Below are 22,765 nucleotides of genomic sequence, written 5' to 3' on the forward strand. Positions count from 1 at the left end.
GGGGTTCGGGTGAGGGCTGAGGAGGGGCACGGCTGGGCCCGGGAGGCGCAGAGCAGGCTCTTAGGGCGGCCAGCGGCAGCCGCACACGTCTACGGCCATACCACCCTGAACGCGCCCGATCTCGTCTGATCTCGGAAGCTAAGCAGGGTCGGGCCTGGTTAGTACTTGGATGGGAGACCGCCTGGGAATACCGGGTGCTGTAGGCTTTTTTCTTTGCCTTTTCTTTCCCCTTGGGCCACCCTTCCCATACCTTTACCGCCACAGCACCCCGCCCCCTTGCCCAACTAGGCTTCCTCCAAACGCCCCGTGCCCCCCTGGCCCCTCGCCAGCCGCGCACCGCACCGCGAGTCCCTGGCTCGCAGCAGGTGCCCCCTGCAGGGGCAGGCGTCTTCCAGCCAGCCCTTGGGCCTCCAAGCCACCACGCCCACGCACACCGGATCCAGAGGGCTGGGCTGGGGGTCGATGGGGGCGGGCGGGGTGGGCGAAGGCGACGCCTTCGGAGGGAGGGAACGCGGGAGGGCGACGAAGACCCTGGCACCGATGGGCCGGGGCCAGCGCGGGCCGGACGGCACCCGCTCTGGGCAGGCGTGTCCTCCCATGGTCCTGCGCCTCGGGCCCTCATCCCCACATCCCCTAGCCATTCCATCGGGCCGCCCGGAGCGCACGACCGCACTGGGCAACTGGCCCCACCTTAGGCCTGGGCCCGCCTCCACCTTGTCCCCAGCAGCCCTGGGGTGCGCTCCCACCCGCGGGCATTCCCTTCCTTCCCTTGGAACACCGTCCCTTTGCCCCCGTGCCGGGGGTCCCCGCTCCGGGTGGGCAGGACACAAGATGGCCGGTCGCCCGGGGCCTCCCCCCTTGGCGCCCGGGACCACCCGCTGGCACCAGAATCCGTGCTTAGTCTCCCTGCAACAGCGAAGCGAAGACCGAGGCTCGCTCGCTCAGCAAGATGGGGAGAGGGGGGCGCCCTGCACCTCGCCCCAAAGCAGCCCCCCATATAAAGGACGACAGCAGAGGAGGAATCGCCCACATGCCCCGAGGACCAGAGTGGGTCCAGGGCGGGAACGGGAGCAGAGCGGGTCTCGTGACGCCTTGGCTGCGCATCTCGGCCCCGAGGGGCTCCTCGGTGCCCAGAGCCCACCCAAGCACGACCACCCTCCCGAGGGCTAGCTGCCTAGCCAACACAGTCTCCTCCTGTTTGTGTGTGTGGGGGGGCGGGGGGATGGGTGGGGGGGTGGGTGGGGGTGTGGGGGTGTGGGGGTGTGTGGGGTGTGTGGGGTGTGGGGTGTGGGGTGGGGGGTGTGTGTCTGTTTCTGTGGTGTGCCCCTGTGTCTCCGTCCCTGTCCGCATCCAGGTCAGGGTCCGCGTCTGTCTGTCTTGGGGCCAGAGCGGGGGCGTGTGTTGGATACTCTGTCTGTGTCTCCCTCTCTGTCTCTCTCTTCCTCTCTGTCTACATCTCCGTCCGTCCGTGTCTCTGTCTTTCCCCGTGGGTCTGTGCGTCTGTCTATGCCAGCCGGCTTCTGGTGTCCCTCAGTCGGGTCCTCTTGTCGGTGGGTGGGCAGGGGAAGGGTGGCGGAGGAAGGGCGACGGGGTTGGGCTGATGAGGAGGGTCCCTGGGGGCGCCGGTGGCTCCGGGTTGGCTTGGAACCAGGCCGGGGTGGAGAGGCGGAAGGGCCTGGTGGCGGGCCTGGCTTGCCCTAAGGGCGGCGGGTGGGGCGCCGGGGGTGGGGGGGCGCGGAGAACAGCGCGCGGGCCACGCCCCCCGCGCCCCGACGCTCCCCTTGGCCCTCTCGGGAGCCAGGCGGCGGCCCCCGGGTCTGGAGAGTATCGGGCCGTGAGAGCGCTCGGTGTTCCGCGACTGCGGGGCGCTGGAGGCGCCACGTCCTCTGGGCGGTTTGGCAGGCAGGCAGGTGCAAGGCACAGGGCAGGCGTGGGGCGGTTGGGGGCTGAGGAGGGGCACGGCTGCGGCCCGGAGGCGCAGAGCAGGCTCTTAGGGCGGCCAGCGGCAGCGGCACACGTCTACGGCCATACCACCCTGAACGCGCCCGATCTCGTCTGATCTCGGAAGCTAAGCAGGGTCGGGCCTGGTTAGTACTTGGATGGGAGACCGCCTGGGAATACCGGGTGCTGTAGGCTTTTTTTCTTTGCCTTTTCTTTCCCCTTCGGCCTCCCTTCCTCTCCCTTCGCCGCCACAGTCCCCCCCCCCCCCGCCCCGCCCCCTCCGCCCCTTGCCCAACAAGGCCTCCTGCAAACGCCCGGTGCCCCCCTGGCCCCTCGCCAGCCGCGCACCGCACCGAGGGTCCCTGTCTCGCAGCTTGTGCCCGCTGCACCGGCAGGCAGCCCCCAGCCCTTCCACCTCACAGCCACCACGCCCACGCACACCCGATCCAGAGGGGCGGGCTGGGGGAGGTGGGGGCGGGCTGGGTGGGCGGAGGCGGCGGCTTCGCAGGGAGGGAAAGGGGGAGGGCGGCGAGGACCGCCCGCGGGCTTGGGGCGGGGGGAGCGCGGGCGGGACGGCACCCCGTCTCGGCAGGCGTGCCCTCCCAAGGTCCTGCGCCTCGGGGCCTCATCCCCGGAGCCCCTAGCCATTCCCTTGGGCCGCCCCGAGTGCACAAGCGCACCGGGCAACCGGCCCCACCTTAGGCCTGGGCCCGCCTCCACCTTCTCCCCACCCGCCCTGGGCTGCGCTCCCGCGCGCGCGGGCATTCCCTTCCTTCCCGCGGAACACCGTCCCTCTGCCCCCAGGCCGGGGGTCCTCGCTCCGTGTGGGCAGGACACAAGATGGCCGACCGCCCGGGGCCTCCCCCGTTGGCACCCGGGACCACCCGTTGGCCCCCGACTCCGTGCTCAGTGTCCCCGCAACAGCGAAGCGCACAGCGAGGCTCGCTCGCTCGGCAAGACGGCGGGAGGGGGCGGCCCTGCACCACGCCCCAAAGCGGCCCCCCAAATAAAGGACGAGAGCAGAGGAGGAATCGCCCGCACGCCCCCAGGCCCAGAGTGGGTCCTGGGCGGGAACGGGAGCAGGGCGGGTCTCCTGAGGCCTTGGCTGCGCGACCTCGGCCCCGGGGGGCTCCTCGGTGCCCAGAGCCCACCCAAGCACGACCACCCTCCCGAGGAGGGCTAGCTGCCTAGCCAACACAGTCTCTTCCTCTGTGTGTGTGTGTGTGTGTGTGTGTGTGGTGTGTGTGTGGTGTGTGTGGTGTGTGTGTGGTGTGTGTGTCTGTTTCTGGGGTGTGCCCCTGTGTCTCCGTCCCTGTCCGCATCCAGGTCAGGGTCCGCGTCTGTCTGTCTTGGGGCCAGAGCGGGGGTGTGTGTTGGATACTCTGTCTGTGTTCTCCCTCTCTGTCCCTCTCTTCCTCTCTGTCTACATCTCCGTCCGTCCGTCCGTCCGTGTCTCTGTCTTTCCCCGTGGGTCTGTGCGTCTGTCTATGCCAGCCGGCTTCCGGTGTCCCTCAGTCGGGTCCTCTTGTCGGTGGGTGGGCAGGGGAAGGGTGGCGGAGGAAGGGCGACGGGGTTGGGCTGATGAGGAGGGTCCCTGGGGGCGCCGGTGGCTCCGGGTTGGCTTGGAGCCAGGCGGGGTGGAGAGGCAGAAAGGCCTGGTGGCCGGCCTGGCTTGGCCTAGGGCGACGGGTGGGACGCTGGGGGTGGGGGGCGCGGAAAACACCTCAGGGGCCGCGCCCACCGCGCCCCGCCCCGACGCTTCCCTTTGCCATGCCGGTAGCCAGGAGGCGGTGGGGCGGCGGCGGCCCCCGGGACTGGAGAGTCCCCGGCAGGGAGAGCGCCCGGACTTCCACGACTGCGGGGCACCGGAGGGGCCACGTCCCCTGGGCGGCTGGCAGGCAGGCAGGTGCAAGGCGCAGGGCAGGCGGGGTTCGGGTGAGGGCTGAGGAGGGGCACGGCTGGGCCCGGGAGGCGCAGAGCAGGCTCTTAGGGCGGCCAGCGGCAGCCGCACACGTCTACGGCCATACCACCCTGAACGCGCCCGATCTCGTCTGATCTCGGAAGCTAAGCAGGGTCGGGCCTGGTTAGTACTTGGATGGGAGACCGCCTGGGAATACCGGGTGCTGTAGGCTTTTTTCTTTGCCTTTTCTTTCCCCTTGGGCCACCCTTCCCATACCTTTACCGCCACAGCACCCCGCCCCCTTGCCCAACTAGGCTTCCTCCAAACGCCCCGTGCCCCCCTGGCCCCTCGCCAGCCGCGCACCGCACCGCGAGTCCCTGGCTCGCAGCAGGTGCCCCCTGCAGGGGCAGGCGTCTTCCAGCCAGCCCTTGGGCCTCCAAGCCACCACGCCCACGCACACCGGATCCAGAGGGGTGGGCTGGGGGTCGATGGGGGCGGGCGGGGTGGGCGAAGGCGACGCCTTCGGAGGGAGGGAACGCGGGAGGGCGACGATGACCCTGGCACCGATGGGCCGGGGCCAGCGCGGGCCGGACGGCACCCGCTCTGGGCAGGCGTGTCCTCCCATGGTCCTGCGCCTCGGGCCCTCATCCCCAGATCCCCTAGTCATTCCATCGGGCCGCCCGGAGCGCACGACCGCACTGGGCAACTGGCCCCACCTTAGGCCTGGGCCCGCCTCCACCTTGTCCCCAGCAGCCCTGGGGTGCGCTCCCACCCGCGGGCATTCCCTTCCTTCCCTTGAAACACCGTCCCTTTGCCCCCGTGCCGGGGGTCCCCGCTCCGGGTGGGCAGGACACAAGATGGCCGGTCGCCCGGGGCCTCCCCCCTTGGCGCCCGGGACCACCCGCTGGCACCAGAATCCGTGCTTAGTCTCCCTGCAACAGCGAAGCGAAGACCGAGGCTCGCTCGCTCAGCAAGATGGGGAGAGGGGGGCGCCCTGCACCTCGCCCCAAAGCAGCCCCCCATATTAAGGACGACAGCAGAGGAGGAATCGCCCACATGCCCCGAGGACCAGAGTGGGTCCAGGGCGGGAACGGGAGCAGAGCGGGTCTCGTGACGCCTTGGCTGCGCATCTCGGCCCCGAGGGGCTCCTCGGTGCCCAGAGCCCACCCAAGCACGACCACCCTCCCGAGGGCTAGCTGCCTAGCCAACACAGTCTCCTCCTGTTTGTGTGTGTGTGGGGGGGGGGGATGGGTGGGGGGGGGGTGGGGGTGTGGGGGTGTGGGGGTGTGTGGGGTGTGTGGGGTGTGGGGTGTGGGGTGGGGGGTGTGTGTCTGTTTCTGTGGTGTGCCCCTGTGTCTCCGTCCCTGTCCGCATCCAGGTCAGGGTCCGCGTCTGTCTGTCTTGGGGCCAGAGCGGGGGCGTGTGTTGGATACTCTGTCTGTGTCTCCCTCTCTGTCTCTCTCTTCCTCTCTGTCTACATCTCCGTCCGTCCGTGTCTCTGTCTTTCCCCGTGGGTCTGTGCGTCTGTCTATGCCAGCCGGCTTCTGGTGTCCCTCAGTCGGGTCCTCTTGTCGGTGGGTGGGCAGGGGAAGGGTGGCGGAGGAAGGGCGACGGGGTTGGGCTGATGAGGAGGGTCCCTGGGGGCGCCGGTGGCTCCGGGTTGGCTTGGAACCAGGCCGGGGTGGAGAGGCGGAAGGGCCTGGTGGCGGGCCTGGCTTGCCCTAAGGGCGGCGGGTGGGGCGCCGGGGGTGGGGGGGCGCGGAGAACAGCGCGCGGGCCACGCCCCCCGCGCCCCGACGCTCCCCTTGGCCCTCTCGGGAGCCAGGCGGCGGCCCCCGGGTCTGGAGAGTATCGGGCCGTGAGAGCGCTCGGTGTTCCGCGACTGCGGGGCGCTGGAGGCGCCACGTCCTCTGGGCGGTTTGGCAGGCAGGCAGGTGCAAGGCACAGGGCAGGCGTGGGGCGGTTGGGGGCTGAGGAGGGGCACGGCTGCGGCCCGGAGGCGCAGAGCAGGCTCTTAGGGCGGCCAGCGGCAGCGGCACACGTCTACGGCCATACCACCCTGAACGCGCCCGATCTCGTCTGATCTCGGAAGCTAAGCAGGGTCGGGCCTGGTTAGTACTTGGATGGGAGACCGCCTGGGAATACCGGGTGCTGTAGGCTTTTTTTCTTTGCCTTTTCTTTCCCCTTCGGCCTCCCTTCCTCTCCCTTCGCCGCCACAGTCCCCCCCCCCGCCCCGCCCCCTCCGCCCCTTGCCCAACAAGGCCTCCTGCAAACGCCCGGTGCCCCCCTGGCCCCTCGCCAGCCGCGCACCGCACCGAGGGTCCCTGTCTCGCAGCTTGTGCCCGCTGCACCGGCAGGCAGCCCCCAGCCCTTCCACCTCACAGCCACCACGCCCACGCACACCCGATCCAGAGGGGCGGGCTGGGGGAGGTGGGGGCGGGCTGGGTGGGCGGAGGCGGCGGCTTCGCAGGGAGGGAAAGGGGGAGGGCGGCGAGGACCGCCCGCGGGCTTGGGGCGGGGGGAGCGCGGGCGGGACGGCACCCCGTCTCGGCAGGCGTGCCCTCCCAAGGTCCTGCGCCTCGGGGCCTCATCCCCGGAGCCCCTAGCCATTCCCTTGGGCCGCCCCGAGTGCACAAGCGCACCGGGCAACCGGCCCCACCTTAGGCCTGGGCCCGCCTCCACCTTCTCCCCACCCGCCCTGGGCTGCGCTCCCGCGCGCGCGGGCATTCCCTTCCTTCCCGCGGAACACCGTCCCTCTGCCCCCAGGCCGGGGGTCCTCGCTCCGTGTGGGCAGGACACAAGATGGCCGACCGCCCGGGGCCTCCCCCGTTGGCACCCGGGACCACCCGTTGGCCCCCGACTCCGTGCTCAGTGTCCCCGCAACAGCGAAGCGCACAGCGAGGCTCGCTCGCTCGGCAAGACGGCGGGAGGGGGCGGCCCTGCACCACGCCCCAAAGCGGCCCCCCAAATAAAGGACGAGAGCAGAGGAGGAATCGCCCGCACGCCCCCAGGCCCAGAGTGGGTCCTGGGCGGGAACGGGAGCAGGGCGGGTCTCCTGAGGCCTTGGCTGCGCGACCTCGGCCCCGGGGGGCTCCTCGGTGCCCAGAGCCCACCCAAGCACGACCACCCTCCCGAGGAGGGCTAGCTGCCTAGCCAACACAGTCTCTTCCTCTGTGTGTGTGTGTGTGTGTGTGTGTGTGGTGTGTGTGGTGTGTGTGGTGTGTGTGTGGTGTGTGTGTCTGTTTCTGGGGTGTGCCCCTGTGTCTCCGTCCCTGTCCGCATCCAGGTCAGGGTCCGCGTCTGTCTGTCTTGGGGCCAGAGCGGGGGTGTGTGTTGGATACTCTGTCTGTGTTCTCCCTCTCTGTCCCTCTCTTCCTCTCTGTCTACATCTCCGTCCGTCCGTCCGTCCGTGTCTCTGTCTTTCCCCGTGGGTCTGTGCGTCTGTCTATGCCAGCCGGCTTCCGGTGTCCCTCAGTCGGGTCCTCTTGTCGGTGGGTGGGCAGGGGAAGGGTGGCGGAGGAAGGGCGACGGGGTTGGGCTGATGAGGAGGGTCCCTGGGGGCGCCGGTGGCTCCGGGTTGGCTTGGAGCCAGGCGGGGTGGAGAGGCAGAAAGGCCTGGTGGCCGGCCTGGCTTGGCCTAGGGCGACGGGTGGGACGCTGGGGGTGGGGGGCGCGGAAAACACCTCAGGGGCCGCGCCCACCGCGCCCCGCCCCGACGCTTCCCTTTGCCATGCCGGTAGCCAGGAGGCGGTGGGGCGGCGGCGGCCCCCGGGACTGGAGAGTCCCCGGCAGGGAGAGCGCCCGGACTTCCACGACTGCGGGGCACCGGAGGGGCCACGTCCCCTGGGCGGCTGGCAGGCAGGCAGGTGCAAGGCGCAGGGCAGGCGGGGTTCGGGTGAGGGCTGAGGAGGGGCACGGCTGGGCCCGGGAGGCGCAGAGCAGGCTCTTAGGGCGGCCAGCGGCAGCCGCACACGTCTACGGCCATACCACCCTGAACGCGCCCGATCTCGTCTGATCTCGGAAGCTAAGCAGGGTCGGGCCTGGTTAGTACTTGGATGGGAGACCGCCTGGGAATACCGGGTGCTGTAGGCTTTTTTCTTTGCCTTTTCTTTCCCCTTGGGCCACCCTTCCCATACCTTTACCGCCACAGCACCCCGCCCCCTTGCCCAACTAGGCTTCCTCCAAACGCCCCGTGCCCCCCTGGCCCCTCGCCAGCCGCGCACCGCACCGCGAGTCCCTGGCTCGCAGCAGGTGCCCCCTGCAGGGGCAGGCGTCTTCCAGCCAGCCCTTGGGCCTCCAAGCCACCACGCCCACGCACACCGGATCCAGAGGGGTGGGCTGGGGGTCGATGGGGGCGGGCGGGGTGGGCGAAGGCGACGCCTTCGGAGGGAGGGAACGCGGGAGGGCGACGATGACCCTGGCACCGATGGGCCGGGGCCAGCGCGGGCCGGACGGCACCCGCTCTGGGCAGGCGTGTCCTCCCATGGTCCTGCGCCTCGGGCCCTCATCCCCAGATCCCCTAGCCATTCCATCGGGCCGCCCGGAGCGCACGACCGCACTGGGCAACTGGCCCCACCTTAGGCCTGGGCCCGCCTCCACCTTGTCCCCAGCAGCCCTGGGGTGCGCTCCCACCCGCGGGCATTCCCTTCCTTCCCTTGGAACACCGTCCCTTTGCCCCCGTGCCGGGGGTCCCCGCTCCGGGTGGGCAGGACACAAGATGGCCGGTCGCCCGGGGCCTCCCCCCTTGGCGCCCGGGACCACCCGCTGGCACCAGAATCCGTGCTTAGTCTCCCTGCAACAGCGAAGCGAAGACCGAGGCTCGCTCGCTCAGCAAGATGGGGAGAGGGGGGGGCGCCCTGCACCTCGCCCCAAAGCAGCCCCCCATATAAAGGACGACAGCAGAGGAGGAATCGCCCACATGCCCCGAGGACCAGAGTGGGTCCAGGGCGGGAACGGGAGCAGAGCGGGTCTCGTGACGCCTTGGCTGCGCATCTCGGCCCCGAGGGGCTCCTCGGTGCCCAGAGCCCACCCAAGCACGACCACCCTCCCGAGGGCTAGCTGCCTAGCCAACACAGTCTCCTCCTGTTTGTGTGTGTGTGGGGGGGGGGGATGGGTGGGGGGGTGGGTGGGGTGTGGGGGTGTGGGGGTGTGTGGGGTGTGTGGGGTGTGGGGTGTGGGGTGGGGGGTGTGTGTCTGTTTCTGTGGTGTGCCCCTGTGTCTCCGTCCCTGTCCGCATCCAGGTCAGGGTCCGCGTCTGTCTGTCTTGGGGCCAGAGCGGGGGCGTGTGTTGGATACTCTGTCTGTGTCTCCCTCTCTGTCTCTCTCTTCCTCTCTGTCTACATCTCCGTCCGTCCGTGTCTCTGTCTTTCCCCGTGGGTCTGTGCGTCTGTCTATGCCAGCCGGCTTCTGGTGTCCCTCAGTCGGGTCCTCTTGTCGGTGGGTGGGCAGGGGAAGGGTGGCGGAGGAAGGGCGACGGGGTTGGGCTGATGAGGAGGGTCCCTGGGGGCGCCGGTGGCTCCGGGTTGGCTTGGAACCAGGCCGGGGTGGAGAGGCGGAAGGGCCTGGTGGCGGGCCTGGCTTGCCCTAAGGGCGGCGGGTGGGGCGCCGGGGGTGGGGGGGCGCGGAGAACAGCGCGCGGGCCACGCCCCCCGCGCCCCGACGCTCCCCTTGGCCCTCTCGGGAGCCAGGCGGCGGCCCCCGGGTCTGGAGAGTATCGGGCCGTGAGAGCGCTCGGTGTTCCGCGACTGCGGGGCGCTGGAGGCGCCACGTCCTCTGGGCGGTTTGGCAGGCAGGCAGGTGCAAGGCACAGGGCAGGCGTGAGGCGGTTGGGGGCTGAGGAGGGGCACGGCTGCGGCCCGGAGGCGCAGAGCAGGCTCTTAGGGCGGCCAGCGGCAGCCGCACACGTCTATGGCCATACCACCCTGAACGCGCCCGATCTCGTCTGATCTCGGAAGCTAAGCAGGGTCGGGCCTGGTTAGTACTTGGATGGGAGACCGCCTGGGAATACCGGGTGCTGTAGGCTTTTTTTCTTTGCCTTTTCTTTCCCCTTCGGCCTCCCTTCCTCTCCCTTCGCCGCCACAGTCCCCCCCCCCCGCCCCGCCCCCTCCGCCCCTTGCCCAACAAGGCCTCCTGCAAACGCCCGGTGCCCCCCTGGCCCCTCGCCAGCCGCGCACCGCACCGAGGGTCCCTGTCTCGCAGCTTGTGCCCGCTGCACCGGCAGGCAGCCCCCAGCCCTTCCACCTCACAGCCACCACGCCCACGCACACCCGATCCAGAGGGGCGGGCTGGGGGAGGTGGGGGCGGGCTGGGTGGGCGGAGTCGGCGGCTTCGCAGGGAGGGAAAGGGGGAGGGCGGCGAGGACCGCCCGCGGGCTTGTGGCGGGGGGAGCGCGGGCGGGACGGCACCCCGTCTCGGCAGGCGTGCCCTCCCAAGGTCCTGCGCCTCGGGGCCTCATCCCCGGAGCCCCTAGCCATTCCCTTGGGCCGCCCCGAGTGCACAAGCGCACCGGGCAACCGGCCCCACCTTAGGCCTGGGCCCGCCTCCACCTTCTCCCCACCCGCCCTGGGCTGCGCTCCCGCGCGCGCGGGCATTCCCTTCCTTCCCGCGGAACACCGTCCCTCTGCCCCCAGGCCGGGGGTCCTCGCTCCGTGTGGGCAGGACACAAGATGGCCGACCGCCCGGGGCCTCCCCCGTTGGCACCCGGGACCACCCGTTGGCCCCCGACTCCGTGCTCAGTGTCCCCGCAACAGCGAAGCGCACAGCGAGGCTCGCTCGCTCGGCAAGACGGCGGGAGGGGGCGGCCCTGCACCACGCCCCAAAGCGGCCCCCCAAATAAAGGACGAGAGCAGAGGAGGAATCGCCCGCACGCCCCCAGGCCCAGAGTGGGTCCTGGGCGGGAACGGGAGCAGGGCGGGTCTCCTGAGGCCTTGGCTGCGCGACCTCGGCCCCGGGGGGCTCCTCGGTGCCCAGAGCCCACCCAAGCACGACCACCCTCCCGAGGAGGGCTAGCTGCCTAGCCAACACAGTCTCTTCCTCTGTGTGTGTGTGTGTGTGTGTGTGTGTGGTGTGTGTGTGGTGTGTGTGGTGTGTGTGTGGTGTGTGTGTCTGTTTCTGGGGTGTGCCCCTGTGTCTCCGTCCCTGTCCGCATCCAGGTCAGGGTCCGCGTCTGTCTGTCTTGGGGCCAGAGCGGGGGTGTGTGTTGGATACTCTGTCTGTGTTCTCCCTCTCTGTCCCTCTCTTCCTCTCTGTCTACATCTCCGTCCGTCCGTCCGTCCGTGTCTCTGTCTTTCCCCGTGGGTCTGTGCGTCTGTCTATGCCAGCCGGCTTCCGGTGTCCCTCAGTCGGGTCCTCTTGTCGGTGGGTGGGCAGGGGAAGGGTGGCGGAGGAAGGGCGACGGGGTTGGGCTGATGAGGAGGGTCCCTGGGGGCGCCGGTGGCTCCGGGTTGGCTTGGAGCCAGGCGGGGTGGAGAGGCAGAAAGGCCTGGTGGCCGGCCTGGCTTGGCCTAGGGCGACGGGTGGGACGCTGGGGGTGGGGGGCGCGGAAAACACCTCAGGGGCCGCGCCCACCGCGCCCCGCCCCGACGCTTCCCTTTGCCATGCCGGTAGCCAGGAGGCGGTGGGGCGGCGGCGGCCCCCGGGACTGGAGAGTCCCCGGCAGGGAGAGCGCCCGGACTTCCACGACTGCGGGGCACCGGAGGGGCCACGTCCCCTGGGCGGCTGGCAGGCAGGCAGGTGCAAGGCGCAGGGCAGGCGGGGTTCGGGTGAGGGCTGAGGAGGGGCACGGCTGGGCCCGGGAGGCGCAGAGCAGGCTCTTAGGGCGGCCAGCGGCAGCCGCACACGTCTACGGCCATACCACCCTGAACGCGCCCGATCTCGTCTGATCTCGGAAGCTAAGCAGGGTCGGGCCTGGTTAGTACTTGGATGGGAGACCGCCTGGGAATACCGGGTGCTGTAGGCTTTTTTCTTTGCCTTTTCTTTCCCCTTGGGCCACCCTTCCCATACCTTTACCGCCACAGCACCCCGCCCCCTTGCCCAACTAGGCTTCCTCCAAACGCCCCGTGCCCCCCTGGCCCCTCGCCAGCCGCGCACCGCACCGCGAGTCCCTGGCTCGCAGCAGGTGCCCCCTGCAGGGGCAGGCGTCTTCCAGCCAGCCCTTGGGCCTCCAAGCCACCACGCCCACGCACACCGGATCCAGAGGGGTGGGCTGGGGGTCGATGGGGGCGGGCGGGGTGGGCGAAGGCGACGCCTTCGGAGGGAGGGAACGCGGGAGGGCGACGATGACCCTGGCACCGATGGGCCGGGGCCAGCGCGGGCCGGACGGCACCCGCTCTGGGCAGGCGTGTCCTCCCATGGTCCTGCGCCTCGGGCCCTCATCCCCAGATCCCCTAGCCATTCCATCGGGCCGCCTGGAGCGCACGACCGCACTGGGCAACTGGCCCCACCTTAGGCCTGGGCCCGCCTCCACCTTGTCCCCAGCAGCCCTGGGGTGCGCTCCCACCCGCGGGCATTCCCTTCCTTCCCTTGAAACACCGTCCCTTTGCCCCCGTGCCGGGGGTCCCCGCTCCGGGTGGGCAGGACACAAGATGGCCGGTCGCCCGGGGCCTCCCCCCTTGGCGCCCGGGACCACCCGCTGGCACCAGAATCCGTGCTTAGTCTCCCTGCAACAGCGAAGCGAAGACCGAGGCTCGCTCGCTCAGCAAGATGGGGAGAGGGGGGCGCCCTGCACCTCGCCCCAAAGCAGCCCCCCATATAAAGGACGACAGCAGAGGAGGAATCGCCCACATGCCCCGAGGACCAGAGTGGGTCCAGGGCGGGAACGGGAGCAGAGCGGGTCTCGTGACGCCTTGGCTGCGCATCTCGGCCCCGAGGGGCTCCTCGGTGCCCAGAGCCCACCCAAGCACGACCACCCTCCCGAGGGCTAGCTGCCTAGCCAACACAGTCTCCTCCTGTTTGTGTGTGTGTGGGGGGGGGGGATGGGTGGGGGGGGGGTGGGGGTGTGGGGGTGTGGGGGTGTGTGGGGTGTGTGGGGTGTGGGGTGTGGGGTGGGGGGTGTGTGTCTGTTTCTGTGGTGTGCCCCTGTGTCTCCGTCCCTGTCCGCATCCAGGTCAGGGTCCGCGTCTGTCTGTCTTGGGGCCAGAGCGGGGGCGTGTGTTGGATACTCTGTCTGTGTCTCCCTCTCTGTCTCTCTCTTCCTCTCTGTCTACATCTCCGTCCGTCCGTGTCTCTGTCTTTCCCCGTGGGTCTGTGCGTCTGTCTATGCCAGCCGGCTTCTGGTGTCCCTCAGTCGGGTCCTCTTGTCGGTGGGTGGGCAGGGGAAGGGTGGCGGAGGAAGGGCGACGGGGTTGGGCTGATGAGGAGGGTCCCTGGGGGCGCCGGTGGCTCCGGGTTGGCTTGGAACCAGGCCGGGGTGGAGAGGCGGAAGGGCCTGGTGGCGGGCCTGGCTTGCCCTAAGGGCGGCGGGTGGGGCGCCGGGGGTGGGGGGGCGCGGAGAACAGCGCGCGGGCCACGCCCCCCGCGCCCCGACGCTCCCCTTGGCCCTCTCGGGAGCCAGGCGGCGGCCCCCGGGTCTGGAGAGTATCGGGCCGTGAGAGCGCTCGGTGTTCCGCGACTGCGGGGCGCTGGAGGCGCCACGTCCTCTGGGCGGTTTGGCAGGCAGGCAGGTGCAAGGCACAGGGCAGGCGTGGGGCGGTTGGGGGCTGAGGAGGGGCACGGCTGCGGCCCGGAGGCGCAGAGCAGGCTCTTAGGGCGGCCAGCGGCAGCGGCACACGTCTACGGCCATACCACCCTGAACGCGCCCGATCTCGTCTGATCTCGGAAGCTAAGCAGGGTCGGGCCTGGTTAGTACTTGGATGGGAGACCGCCTGGGAATACCGGGTGCTGTAGGCTTTTTTTCTTTGCCTTTTCTTTCCCCTTCGGCCTCCCTTCCTCTCCCTTCGCCGCCACAGTCCCCCCCCCCGCCCCGCCCCCTCCGCCCCTTGCCCAACAAGGCCTCCTGCAAACGCCCGGTGCCCCCCTGGCCCCTCGCCAGCCGCGCACCGCACCGAGGGTCCCTGTCTCGCAGCTTGTGCCCGCTGCACCGGCAGGCAGCCCCCAGCCCTTCCACCTCACAGCCACCACGCCCACGCACACCCGATCCAGAGGGGCGGGCTGGGGGAGGTGGGGGCGGGCTGGGTGGGCGGAGGCGGCGGCTTCGCAGGGAGGGAAAGGGGGAGGGCGGCGAGGACCGCCCGCGGGCTTGGGGCGGGGGGAGCGCGGGCGGGACGGCACCCCGTCTCGGCAGGCGTGCCCTCCCAAGGTCCTGCGCCTCGGGGCCTCATCCCCGGAGCCCCTAGCCATTCCCTTGGGCCGCCCCGAGTGCACAAGCGCACCGGGCAACCGGCCCCACCTTAGGCCTGGGCCCGCCTCCACCTTCTCCCCACCCGCCCTGGGCTGCGCTCCCGCGCGCGCGGGCATTCCCTTCCTTCCCGCGGAACACCGTCCCTCTGCCCCCAGGCCGGGGGTCCTCGCTCCGTGTGGGCAGGACACAAGATGGCCGACCGCCCGGGGCCTCCCCCGTTGGCACCCGGGACCACCCGTTGGCCCCCGACTCCGTGCTCAGTGTCCCCGCAACAGCGAAGCGCACAGCGAGGCTCGCTCGCTCGGCAAGACGGCGGGAGGGGGCGGCCCTGCACCACGCCCCAAAGCGGCCCCCCAAATAAAGGACGAGAGCAGAGGAGGAATCGCCCGCACGCCCCCAGGCCCAGAGTGGGTCCTGGGCGGGAACGGGAGCAGGGCGGGTCTCCTGAGGCCTTGGCTGCGCGACCTCGGCCCCGGGGGGCTCCTCGGTGCCCAGAGCCCACCCAAGCACGACCACCCTCCCGAGGAGGGCTAGCTGCCTAGCCAACACAGTCTCTTCCTCTGTGTGTGTGTGTGTGTGTGTGTGTGTGGTGTGTGTGTGGTGTGTGTGGTGTGTGTGTGGTGTGTGTGTCTGTTTCTGGGGTGTGCCCCTGTGTCTCCGTCCCTGTCCGCATCCAGGTCAGGGTCCGCGTCTGTCTGTCTTGGGGCCAGAGCGGGGGTGTGTGTTGGATACTCTGTCTGTGTTCTCCCTCTCTGTCCCTCTCTTCCTCTCTGTCTACATCTCCGTCCGTCCGTCCGTCCGTGTCTCTGTCTTTCCCCGTGGGTCTGTGCGTCTGTCTATGCCAGCCGGCTTCCGGTGTCCCTCAGTCGGGTCCTCTTGTCGGTGGGTGGGCAGGGGAAGGGTGGCGGAGGAAGGGCGACGGGGTTGGGCTGATGAGGAGGGTCCCTGGGGGCGCCGGTGGCTCCGGGTTGGCTTGGAGCCAGGCGGGGTGGAGAGGCAGAAAGGCCTGGTGGCCGGCCTGGCTTGGCCTAGGGCGACGGGTGGGACGCTGGGGGTGGGGGGCGCGGAAAACACCTCAGGGGCCGCGCCCACCGCGCCCCGCCCCGACGCTTCCCTTTGCCATGCCGGTAGCCAGGAGGCGGTGGGGCGGCGGCGGCCCCCGGGACTGGAGAGTCCCCGGCAGGGAGAGCGCCCGGACTTCCACGACTGCGGGGCACCGGAGGGGCCACGTCCCCTGGGCGGCTGGCAGGCAGGCAGGTGCAAGGCGCAGGGCAGGCGGGGTTCGGGTGAGGGCTGAGGAGGGGCACGGCTGGGCCCGGGAGGCGCAGAGCAGGCTCTTAGGGCGGCCAGCGGCAGCCGCACACGTCTACGGCCATACCACCCTGAACGCGCCCGATCTCGTCTGATCTCGGAAGCTAAGCAGGGTCGGGCCTGGTTAGTACTTGGATGGGAGACCGCCTGGGAATACCGGGTGCTGTAGGCTTTTTTCTTTGCCTTTTCTTTCCCCTTGGGCCACCCTTCCCATACCTTTACCGCCACAGCACCCCGCCCCCTTGCCCAACTAGGCTTCCTCCAAACGCCCCGTGCCCCCCTGGCCCCTCGCCAGCCGCGCACCGCACCGCGAGTCCCTGGCTCGCAGCAGGTGCCCCCTGCAGGGGCAGGCGTCTTCCAGCCAGCCCTTGGGCCTCCAAGCCACCACGCCCACGCACACCGGATCCAGAGGGCTGGGCTGGGGGTCGATGGGGGCGGGCGGGGTGGGCGAAGGCGACGCCTTCGGAGGGAGGGAACGCGGGAGGGCGACGAAGACCCTGGCACCGATGGGCCGGGGCCAGCGCGGGCCGGACGGCACCCGCTCTGGGCAGGCGTGTCCTCCCATGGTCCTGCGCCTCGGGCCCTCATCCCCACATCCCCTAGCCATTCCATCGGGCCGCCCGGAGCGCACGACCGCACTGGGCAACTGGCCCCACCTTAGGCCTGGGCCCGCCTCCACCTTGTCCCCAGCAGCCCTGGGGTGCGCTCCCACCCGCGGGCATTCCCTTCCTTCCCTTGGAACACCGTCCCTTTGCCCCCGTGCCGGGGGTCCCCGCTCCGGGTGGGCAGGACACAAGATGGCCGGTCGCCCGGGGCCTCCCCCCTTGGCGCCCGGGACCACCCGCTGGCACCAGAATCCGTGCTTAGTCTCCCTGCAACAGCGAAGCGAAGACCGAGGCTCGCTCGCTCAGCAAGATGGGGAGAGGGGGGCGCCCTGCACCTCGCCCCAAAGCAGCCCCCCATATAAAGGACGACAGCAGAGGAGGAATCGCCCACATGCCCCGAGGACCAGAGTGGGTCCAGGGCGGGAACGGGAGCAGAGCGGGTCTCGTGACGCCTTGGCTGCGCATCTCGGCCCCGAGGGGCTCCTCGGTGCCCAGAGCCCACCCAAGCACGACCACCCTCCCGAGGGCTAGCTGCCTAGCCAACACAGTCTCCTCCTGTTTGTGTGTGGGGGGGGGCGGGGTGATGGGTGGGGGGGTGGGTGGGGGTGTGGGGGTGTGGGGGTGTGTGGGGTGTGTGGGGTGTGGGGTGTGGGGTGGGGGGTGTGTGTCTGTTTCTGTGGTGTGCCCCTGTGTCTCCGTCCCTGTCCGCATCCAGGTCAGGGTCCGCGTCTGTCTGTCTTGGGGCCAGAGCGGGGGCGTGTGTTGGATACTCTGTCTGTGTCTCCCTCTCTGTCTCTCTCTTCCTCTCTGTCTACATCTCCGTCCGTCCGTGTCTCTGTCTTTCCCCGTGGGTCTGTGCGTCTGTCTATGCCAGCCGGCTTCTGGTGTCCCTCAGTCGGGTCCTCTTGTCGGTGGGTGGGCAGGGGAAGGGTGGCGGAGGAAGGGCGACGGGGTTGGGCTGATGAGGAGGGTCCCTGGGGGCGCCGGTGGCTCCGGGTTGGCTTGGAACCAGGCCGGGGTGGAGAGGCGGAAGGGCCTGGTGGCGGGCCTGGCTTGCCCTAAGGGCGGCGGGTGGGGCGCCGGGGGTGGGGGGGCGCGGAGAACAGCGCGCGGGCCACGCCCCCCGCGCCCCGACGCTCCCCTTGGCCCTCTCGGGAGCCAGGCGGCGGCCCCCGGGTCTGGAGAGTATCGGGCCGTGAGAGCGCTCGGTGTTCCGCGACTGCGGGGCGCTGGAGGCGCCACGTCCTCTGGGCGGTTTGGCAGGCAGGCAGGTGCAAGGCACAGGGCAGGCGTGGGGCGGTTGGGGGCTGAGGAGGGGCACGGCTGCGGCCCGGAGGCGCAGAGCAGGCTCTTAGGGCGGCCAGCGGCAGCGGCACACGTCTACGGCCATACCACCCTGAACGCGCCCGATCTCGTCTGATCTCGGAAGCTAAGCAGGGTCGGGCCTGGTTAGTACTTGGATGGGAGACCGCCTGGGAATACCGGGTGCTGTAGGCTTTTTTTCTTTGCCTTTTCTTTCCCCTTCGGCCTCCCTTCCTCTCCCTTCGCCGCCACAGTCCCCCCCCCCGCCCCGCCCCCTCCGCCCCTTGCCCAACAAGGCCTCCTGCAAACGCCCGGTGCCCCCCTGGCCCCTCGCCAGCCGCGCACCGCACCGAGGGTCCCTGTCTCGCAGCTTGTGCCCGCTGCACCGGCAGGCAGCCCCCAGCCCTTCCACCTCACAGCCACCACGCCCACGCACACCCGATCCAGAGGGGCGGGCTGGGGGAGGTGGGGGCGGGCTGGGTGGGCGGAGGCGGCGGCTTCGCAGGGAGGGAAAGGGGGAGGGCGGCGAGGACCGCCCGCGGGCTTGGGGCGGGGGGAGCGCGGGCGGGACGGCACCCCGTCTCGGCAGGCGTGCCCTCCCAAGGTCCTGCGCCTCGGGGCCTCATCCCCGGAGCCCCTAGCCATTCCCTTGGGCCGCCCCGAGTGCACAAGCGCACCGGGCAACCGGCCCCACCTTAGGCCTGGGCCCGCCTCCACCTTCTCCCCACCCGCCCTGGGCTGCGCTCCCGCGCGCGCGGGCATTCCCTTCCTTCCCGCGGAACACCGTCCCTCTGCCCCCAGGCCGGGGGTCCTCGCTCCGTGTGGGCAGGACACAAGATGGCCGACCGCCCGGGGCCTCCCCCGTTGGCACCCGGGACCACCCGTTGGCCCCCGACTCCGTGCTCAGTGTCCCCGCAACAGCGAAGCGCACAGCGAGGCTCGCTCGCTCGGCAAGACGGCGGGAGGGGGCGGCCCTGCACCACGCCCCAAAGCGGCCCCCCAAATAAAGGACGAGAGCAGAGGAGGAATCGCCCGCACGCCCCCAGGCCCAGAGTGGGTCCTGGGCGGGAACGGGAGCAGGGCGGGTCTCCTGAGGCCTTGGCTGCGCGACCTCGGCCCCGGGGGGCTCCTCGGTGCCCAGAGCCCACCCAAGCACGACCACCCTCCCGAGGAGGGCTAGCTGCCTAGCCAACACAGTCTCTTCCTCTGTGTGTGTGTGTGTGTGTGTGTGTGTGGTGTGTGTGTGGTGTGTGTGGTGTGTGTGGTGTGTGTGTCTGTTTCTGGGGTGTGCCCCTGTGTCTCCGTCCCTGTCCGCATCCAGGTCAGGGTCCGCGTCTGTCTGTCTTGGGGCCAGAGCGGGGGTGTGTGTTGGATACTCTGTCTGTGTTCTCCCTCTCTGTCCCTCTCTTCCTCTCTGTCTACATCTCCGTCCGTCCGTCCGTCCGTGTCTCTGTCTTTCCCCGTGGGTCTGTGCGTCTGTCTATGCCAGCCGGCTTCCGGTGTCCCTCAGTCGGGTCCTCTTGTCGGTGGGTGGGCAGGGGAAGGGTGGCGGAGGAAGGGCGACGGGGTTGGGCTGATGAGGAGGGTCCCTGGGGGCGCCGGTGGCTCCGGGTTGGCTTGGAGCCAGGCGGGGTGGAGAGGCAGAAAGGCCTGGTGGCCGGCCTGGCTTGGCCTAGGGCGACGGGTGGGACGCTGGGGGTGGGGGGCGCGGAAAACACCTCAGGGGCCGCGCCCACCGCGCCCCGCCCCGACGCTTCCCTTTGCCATGCCGGTAGCCAGGAGGCGGTGGGGCGGCGGCGGCCCCCGGGACTGGAGAGTCCCCGGCAGGGAGAGCGCCCGGACTTCCACGACTGCGGGGCACCGGAGGGGCCACGTCCCCTGGGCGGCTGGCAGGCAGGCAGGTGCAAGGCGCAGGGCAGGCGGGGTTCGGGTGAGGGCTGAGGAGGGGCACGGCTGGGCCCGGGAGGCGCAGAGCAGGCTCTTAGGGCGGCCAGCGGCAGCCGCACACGTCTACGGCCATACCACCCTGAACGCGCCCGATCTCGTCTGATCTCGGAAGCTAAGCAGGGTCGGGCCTGGTTAGTACTTGGATGGGAGACCGCCTGGGAATACCGGGTGCTGTAGGCTTTTTTCTTTGCCTTTTCTTTCCCCTTGGGCCACCCTTCCCATACCTTTACCGCCACAGCACCCCGCCCCCTTGCCCAACTAGGCTTCCTCCAAACGCCCCGTGCCCCCCTGGCCCCTCGCCAGCCGCGCACCGCACCGCGAGTCCCTGGCTCGCAGCAGGTGCCCCCTGCAGGGGCAGGCGTCTTCCAGCCAGCCCTTGGGCCTCCAAGCCACCACGCCCACGCACACCGGATCCAGAGGGCTGGGCTGGGGGTCGATGGGGGCGGGCGGGGTGGGCGAAGGCGACGCCTTCGGAGGGAGGGAACGCGGGAGGGCGACGAAGACCCTGGCACCGATGGGCCGGGGCCAGCGCGGGCCGGACGGCACCCGCTCTGGGCAGGCGTGTCCTCCCATGGTCCTGCGCCTCGGGCCCTCATCCCCACATCCCCTAGCCATTCCATCGGGCCGCCCGGAGCGCACGACCGCACTGGGCAACTGGCCCCACCTTAGGCCTGGGCCCGCCTCCACCTTGTCCCCAGCAGCCCTGGGGTGCGCTCCCACCCGCGGGCATTCCCTTCCTTCCCTTGGAACACCGTCCCTTTGCCCCCGTGCCGGGGGTCCCCGCTCCGGGTGGGCAGGACACAAGATGGCCGGTCGCCCGGGGCCTCCCCCCTTGGCGCCCGGGACCACCCGCTGGCACCAGAATCCGTGCTTAGTCTCCCTGCAACAGCGAAGCGAAGACCGAGGCTCGCTCGCTCAGCAAGATGGGGAGAGGGGGGCGCCCTGCACCTCGCCCCAAAGCAGCCCCCCATATAAAGGACGACAGCAGAGGAGGAATCGCCCACATGCCCCGAGGACCAGAGTGGGTCCAGGGCGGGAACGGGAGCAGAGCGGGTCTCGTGACGCCTTGGCTGCGCATCTCGGCCCCGAGGGGCTCCTCGGTGCCCAGAGCCCACCCAAGCACGACCACCCTCCCGAGGGCTAGCTGCCTAGCCAACACAGTCTCCTCCTGTTTGTGTGTGTGTGTGGGGGGGGGATGGGTGGGGGGGGGGTGGGGGTGTGGGGGTGTGGGGGTGTGTGGGGTGTGTGGGGTGTGGGGTGTGGGGTGGGGGGTGTGTGTCTGTTTCTGTGGTGTGCCCCTGTGTCTCCGTCCCTGTCCGCATCCAGGTCAGGGTCCGCGTCTGTCTGTCTTGGGGCCAGAGCGGGGGCGTGTGTTGGATACTCTGTCTGTGTCTCCCTCTCTGTCTCTCTCTTCCTCTCTGTCTACATCTCCGTCCGTCCGTGTCTCTGTCTTTCCCCGTGGGTCTGTGCGTCTGTCTATGCCAGCCGGCTTCTGGTGTCCCTCAGTCGGGTCCTCTTGTCGGTGGGTGGGCAGGGGAAGGGTGGCGGAGGAAGGGCGACGGGGTTGGGCTGATGAGGAGGGTCCCTGGGGGCGCCGGTGGCTCCGGGTTGGCTTGGAACCAGGCCGGGGTGGAGAGGCGGAAGGGCCTGGTGGCGGGCCTGGCTTGCCCTAAGGGCGGCGGGTGGGGCGCCGGGGGTGGGGGGGCGCGGAGAACAGCGCGCGGGCCACGCCCCCCGCGCCCCGACGCTCCCCTTGGCCCTCTCGGGAGCCAGGCGGCGGCCCCCGGGTCTGGAGAGTATCGGGCCGTGAGAGCGCTCGGTGTTCCGCGACTGCGGGGCGCTGGAGGCGCCACGTCCTCTGGGCGGTTTGGCAGGCAGGCAGGTGCAAGGCACAGGGCAGGCGTGGGGCGGTTGGGGGCTGAGGAGGGGCACGGCTGCGGCCCGGAGGCGCAGAGCAGGCTCTTAGGGCGGCCAGCGGCAGCGGCACACGTCTACGGCCATACCACCCTGAACGCGCCCGATCTCGTCTGATCTCGGAAGCTAAGCAGGGTCGGGCCTGGTTAGTACTTGGATGGGAGACCGCCTGGGAATACCGGGTGCTGTAGGCTTTTTTTCTTTGCCTTTTCTTTCCCCTTCGGCCTCCCTTCCTCTCCCTTCGCCGCCACAGTCCCCCCCCCCGCCCCGCCCCCTCCGCCCCTTGCCCAACAAGGCCTCCTGCAAACGCCCGGTGCCCCCCTGGCCCCTCGCCAGCCGCGCACCGCACCGAGGGTCCCTGTCTCGCAGCTTGTGCCCGCTGCACCGGCAGGCAGCCCCCAGCCCTTCCACCTCACAGCCACCACGCCCACGCACACCCGATCCAGAGGGGCGGGCTGGGGGAGGTGGGGGCGGGCTGGGTGGGCGGAGGCGGCGGCTTCGCAGGGAGGGAAAGGGGGAGGGCGGCGAGGACCGCCCGCGGGCTTGGGGCGGGGGGAGCGCGGGCGGGACGGCACCCCGTCTCGGCAGGCGTGCCCTCCCAAGGTCCTGCGCCTCGGGGCCTCATCCCCGGAGCCCCTAGCCATTCCCTTGGGCCGCCCCGAGTGCACAAGCGCACCGGGCAACCGGCCCCACCTTAGGCCTGGGCCCGCCTCCACCTTCTCCCCACCCGCCCTGGGCTGCGCTCCCGCGCGCGCGGGCATTCCCTTCCTTCCCGCGGAACACCGTCCCTCTGCCCCCAGGCCGGGGGTCCTCGCTCCGTGTGGGCAGGACACAAGATGGCCGACCGCCCGGGGCCTCCCCCGTTGGCACCCGGGACCACCCGTTGGCCCCCGACTCCGTGCTCAGTGTCCCCGCAACAGCGAAGCGCACAGCGAGGCTCGCTCGCTCGGCAAGACGGCGGGAGGGGGCGGCCCTGCACCACGCCCCAAAGCGGCCCCCCAAATAAAGGACGAGAGCAGAGGAGGAATCGCCCGCACGCCCCCAGGCCCAGAGTGGGTCCTGGGCGGGAACGGGAGCAGGGCGGGTCTCCTGAGGCCTTGGCTGCGCGACCTCGGCCCCGGGGGGCTCCTCGGTGCCCAGAGCCCACCCAAGCACGACCACCCTCCCGAGGAGGGCTAGCTGCCTAGCCAACACAGTCTCTTCCTCTGTGTGTGTGTGTGTGTGGTGTGTGTGTGGTGTGTGTGTGGTGTGTGTGGTGTGTGTGTGGTGTGTGTGTCTGTTTCTGGGGTGTGCCCCTGTGTCTCCGTCCCTGTCCGCATCCAGGTCAGGGTCCGCGTCTGTCTGTCTTGGGGCCAGAGCGGGGGTGTGTGTTGGATACTCTGTCTGTGTTCTCCCTCTCTGTCCCTCTCTTCCTCTCTGTCTACATCTCCGTCCGTCCGTCCGTCCGTGTCTCTGTCTTTCCCCGTGGGTCTGTGCGTCTGTCTATGCCAGCCGGCTTCCGGTGTCCCT

The 22,765-nt window shown here is 70.5% G+C and overlaps 12 non-coding genes across 12 annotated transcripts; all 12 read left to right on the plus strand.

The window, feature by feature from the left end:
* The first annotated feature begins 87 nt into the window (after positions 1-87).
* LOC135365025 (5S ribosomal RNA) lies at positions 88-206 on the plus strand. Its single transcript, XR_010412833.1, has one exon. It is a non-coding gene; the product is annotated as a 5S ribosomal RNA (ribosomal RNA).
* Positions 207-2,017: 1,811 nt separating this feature from the next.
* Positions 2,018-2,136, plus strand: LOC135365026 (5S ribosomal RNA). Its single transcript, XR_010412834.1, has one exon. It is a non-coding gene; the product is annotated as a 5S ribosomal RNA (ribosomal RNA).
* A 1,818-nt stretch (positions 2,137-3,954) lies between these two features.
* Positions 3,955-4,073, plus strand: LOC135365027 (5S ribosomal RNA). Its single transcript, XR_010412835.1, has one exon. It is a non-coding gene; the product is annotated as a 5S ribosomal RNA (ribosomal RNA).
* Positions 4,074-5,882: 1,809 nt separating this feature from the next.
* Positions 5,883-6,001, plus strand: LOC135365028 (5S ribosomal RNA). The gene has a single exon (XR_010412836.1). It is a non-coding gene; the product is annotated as a 5S ribosomal RNA (ribosomal RNA).
* A 1,813-nt stretch (positions 6,002-7,814) lies between these two features.
* Positions 7,815-7,933, plus strand: LOC135365029 (5S ribosomal RNA). The gene has a single exon (XR_010412837.1). It is a non-coding gene; the product is annotated as a 5S ribosomal RNA (ribosomal RNA).
* Positions 7,934-9,744: 1,811 nt separating this feature from the next.
* On the plus strand, positions 9,745-9,863 carry LOC135365016 (5S ribosomal RNA). The gene has a single exon (XR_010412824.1). It is a non-coding gene; the product is annotated as a 5S ribosomal RNA (ribosomal RNA).
* A 1,816-nt stretch (positions 9,864-11,679) lies between these two features.
* Positions 11,680-11,798, plus strand: LOC135365030 (5S ribosomal RNA). Its single transcript, XR_010412838.1, has one exon. It is a non-coding gene; the product is annotated as a 5S ribosomal RNA (ribosomal RNA).
* Positions 11,799-13,607: 1,809 nt separating this feature from the next.
* On the plus strand, positions 13,608-13,726 carry LOC135365031 (5S ribosomal RNA). The gene has a single exon (XR_010412839.1). It is a non-coding gene; the product is annotated as a 5S ribosomal RNA (ribosomal RNA).
* Positions 13,727-15,541: 1,815 nt separating this feature from the next.
* On the plus strand, positions 15,542-15,660 carry LOC135365032 (5S ribosomal RNA). The gene has a single exon (XR_010412840.1). It is a non-coding gene; the product is annotated as a 5S ribosomal RNA (ribosomal RNA).
* A 1,811-nt stretch (positions 15,661-17,471) lies between these two features.
* Positions 17,472-17,590, plus strand: LOC135365033 (5S ribosomal RNA). Its single transcript, XR_010412841.1, has one exon. It is a non-coding gene; the product is annotated as a 5S ribosomal RNA (ribosomal RNA).
* Positions 17,591-19,403: 1,813 nt separating this feature from the next.
* On the plus strand, positions 19,404-19,522 carry LOC135365035 (5S ribosomal RNA). The gene has a single exon (XR_010412843.1). It is a non-coding gene; the product is annotated as a 5S ribosomal RNA (ribosomal RNA).
* Positions 19,523-21,331: 1,809 nt separating this feature from the next.
* On the plus strand, positions 21,332-21,450 carry LOC135365036 (5S ribosomal RNA). The gene has a single exon (XR_010412844.1). It is a non-coding gene; the product is annotated as a 5S ribosomal RNA (ribosomal RNA).
* The last annotated feature ends 1,315 nt before the right edge of the window (positions 21,451-22,765 follow it).

This window comes from Mirounga angustirostris, unplaced genomic scaffold, assembly GCF_029215605.1.
Source record: "Mirounga angustirostris isolate CCGP_5_RB_7025 unplaced genomic scaffold, mMirAng1.0.hap1 SCAF_6, whole genome shotgun sequence".
Classification (NCBI taxonomy): Eukaryota; Metazoa; Chordata; class Mammalia; order Carnivora; family Phocidae; genus Mirounga; species Mirounga angustirostris.